Source organism: Dipodomys merriami, unplaced genomic scaffold (assembly GCF_024711535.1).
Source record: "Dipodomys merriami isolate MVZ:Mamm:240054 unplaced genomic scaffold, mDipMer1.0.p SCAF_7, whole genome shotgun sequence".
In the NCBI taxonomy this organism is placed as follows: domain Eukaryota; kingdom Metazoa; phylum Chordata; class Mammalia; order Rodentia; family Heteromyidae; genus Dipodomys; species Dipodomys merriami.
In genome coordinates this window covers 70,471,499-70,474,459 of record NW_027206290.1, presented here as the reverse complement: position 1 = coordinate 70,474,459, position 2,961 = coordinate 70,471,499, and the positions used below count along the sequence as shown (strand labels likewise).

The window sequence follows — 2,961 nt, the reverse complement described above, 5'->3', positions numbered from 1 at the left end:
TGCCCTACACACCTGTCCTTGCCCTGCCAGCAGCTGGGGAAGGCAACCACTTCCCACAGAGCAGAAGATGTGCTGCACGCTAACAGCCTCAGAGGAACACCAGACGTCCTCTCGCTACTCCAGCTGCTGCCTCTGGCATGGGGCCCAGTCTGGATGCAGGCCCTTCTTACGCCCAGAATTAGACTGAACTGAGAACTTGGGTTCTTAAGGAGAAAACTGTATAATTCAGGGTAGGTGCAGGGCACACAGGGCACACAGAAGACAAATGCTGGCAGGGATGGTGTCCATGATATCTCTGGCCAGGACAGAAGAGCCAGACCAGGACCCACTGTTTCTGCACATGCGGACACTGAGGACCTGCTGAGGCTGGCCAGGTGGAGTGACAGCGGACACCCCGGACAGGCAGAAGGGTGGACACGTCTCCAAGAAGCACACCGAGGAGTGGGTGACACCAGCTTCTTTCCTGCTCAGCTTCGGGGCCTCAATCTGAGTTTAACAAGAGCCCAGGTAGCTGGAGGCTCTGTTTCGAGCTCTATCTGTGAAGGGGAGAAGAGAGGAGTGGAGGGAAGGGCCAATGATCAAGGCAAATCCTTCATTCTTCCTCTTAGCATTGGAGAACAAGGGGGACGGATCTGTTTCACTTAGTGCTCTGCTCATAGCGTGAAAGGCCATGAATGCCCGTGGAGTGTGACCGGGCTCGACTTGCTGGCTCAAAGCATGAACTTGTTTTAGGAGAGGTGTTTCCTGGGTCCTCCCCCTGGGATTCCTGGGTACCCCCAGGCCTCTTCTTCCACCTGAGCCTCTATTTCTGGGCTCTTGGGAGACTTTGGGGGTAAACCCAGCTACCTCTTCTCTCTCGTCTTCGCACAGCTCCATGTCTCTCCCTCAGGTCTGCGTGGGCTCTGGGGTTGTTCATGAAGACAGTCCTGATAAAAGGAAGCTGAGAAAATATCTGTGTGACTTTGACAGATGTAAGGTTGGGGTGAGACTCCTTTTACTGCAAGGCCCAGCCCCAGGAATGCCTAGGGTGTAGCCTGTTGGCTAAAACAGCGAACCCTTCCCCCCAGAGGGGTGACAAAGAACTCCACTTTACCCATCCATCCATCCATCCATCCATCCATCCATCCATCCATCCATCCATCCACCCATGAAGTACTAGTGGGGAAAGAGGCCAGAGCAGTATGAGGGGTTCCGTAAGGACAGAGCAGGGCCCACATGTTCAGCTCCTGCCTTCTGCCAGAAGACCTGAGCTGTGGTTTAGCTCTGACGAGGCTCTTACACTTCCCTGAGCTTTGGCTCCCTCCACTACAATAAAACAGAGAATGAACAGTCACCTGCTGTGGAGGACAGAAGGAAATAAGCCATGGCTGGCTTCTTGAGTCATGAATCCCATTTTCACTGGGAAGACTGAGACACAGAGAAGTTAAATATCCTACTCCACCCCCAAGAATGGGATTGGCACTCAAAAATTGTGACTCCCAGCCTCTTCATCTTAGAGATGGTGACACCACTGACCTTGAGAGTGGGCACCGTGAAAATTAAAGCGGACTTACGAAGTAGATTTTAAAAGCCAAGTGCCCAGCTCAGCGACTGATGCCAGTGTCTCACGCCTGTAATCCTAGCTATTCAGGAAACTGAATTCTGAGGATCACAGTTCAAAGACAGAAAAGGGGCAGAAATGTCCATGAGACTGTAATTAACCACAAAAAATGCCAGAAGTATAGCTGTAGCTCAAATGGTAGAGCTCCAAGGCCGACAATATATATATATAAAATATAAAAATATATAATATATATTTATATAATATATAATATATATTTATATAATATATAAATTATATATATATATAAGCTTCCTTATCCTTATACAAATGCTCCCAGAGTCTAAGCCTGAGAAGTGATTGGCAGGGTCATGGCGCCACCCAGTGGCCACCCTGGGAACTGCACGCGCCCTCGCCCCACCCCGCCCCGCCCCGCCCGACGGGCCAGCGCAGGCGCCCGGGCGGCTCTCGCTCTTGCAGCCCGGGTCCGGGGGAGCCGTTGCAGCCTCCGGCCGAGCCGTCCCGCAGGGCTCTCTCCCGGAAGGTCGGCGGCGGGTTCTCACGGCCCCTGAGGTCCTCTCCACCCCGCACCTTGGCACGAGCTGTTCCCTCGGCCTGGAGCTTGCAGGCCGCCCGACGCGGCGGCTCCAGGGCCCCGACCCTAAGTGTTTAGACGGGGGCGGAGAGGAGACCGTTTCCGGGAGTCCGTGGAGGGGCACGATGAGAACCCGCGTTCTTCCCTCTCACACCTAAGGCCCAGGGAGCAGCTCAAGAAGGGGTTTAACGGCCCAGGAAACTAAGCTCGGAGAGGATGTGCAGGTGCTTCACCCTGGGTCGGGACGGGGCGGGGCAGCGACGGAGACCGAGGCTCGGAAGGACTGCCGGGACCGGGTTCTAATCCCGGAGCCGACGGGGAGCGCGACGGCCCTGCCCAAACTCCGCCCTCAAGGCGGGACTTCCTCCTCTCCGGCCCTTCCCCAGCAGGCTGGGCAGGAAGTCCCGCCCGCTTAGCTCCGCCCACTCCCGGGGGTTGGTATTTGGGTGTTGCCAGGGAGACCAAGGAGGCCTGGGACGGGGCGTCCACTTCCCAGAGCACTTTCCCAGGCGCTCAGCGATGGCTCCTCCTGGCCCCTTCCTTCCAATTTCTTTCCTTCACAGCCTTTAATGCAATTTCAAAGCAGCCTCTGTGTTTACTTGTGTACTGAGATCCCGTTACTTAAGATCTGCCTTGTGAACTTGAGTCAAGCCTCACAATGGTTTCTACCACCTAGCCCTTTTCTTTTCTTTCTTTTTCCTTCCTTCCTTCCTTCCTTCCTTCCTTCCTTCCTTCCTTCCTTCTTCCTTCCTTCCTTCCTTCCTTCCTTTCCTTTTTTTTAAAAAACTACTTGGGTTTGAACTTGGCTGCCTGTTTGCTACTCAGA

General features: G+C 54.3%; 1 long non-coding RNA gene across 1 annotated transcript; it reads right to left on the bottom strand.

Moving 5' to 3' along the window:
- Positions 1-274: 274 nt before the first annotated feature.
- On the bottom strand, positions 275-2,505 carry LOC138817313 (uncharacterized). The gene is made up of 3 exons (XR_011368802.1): positions 2,132-2,505; positions 847-940; positions 275-536 (listed from the first exon to the last, which is right to left on the bottom strand). It is a non-coding gene; the product is annotated as an uncharacterized lncRNA (long non-coding RNA).
- Between the last annotated feature and the right edge of the window lie 456 nt (positions 2,506-2,961).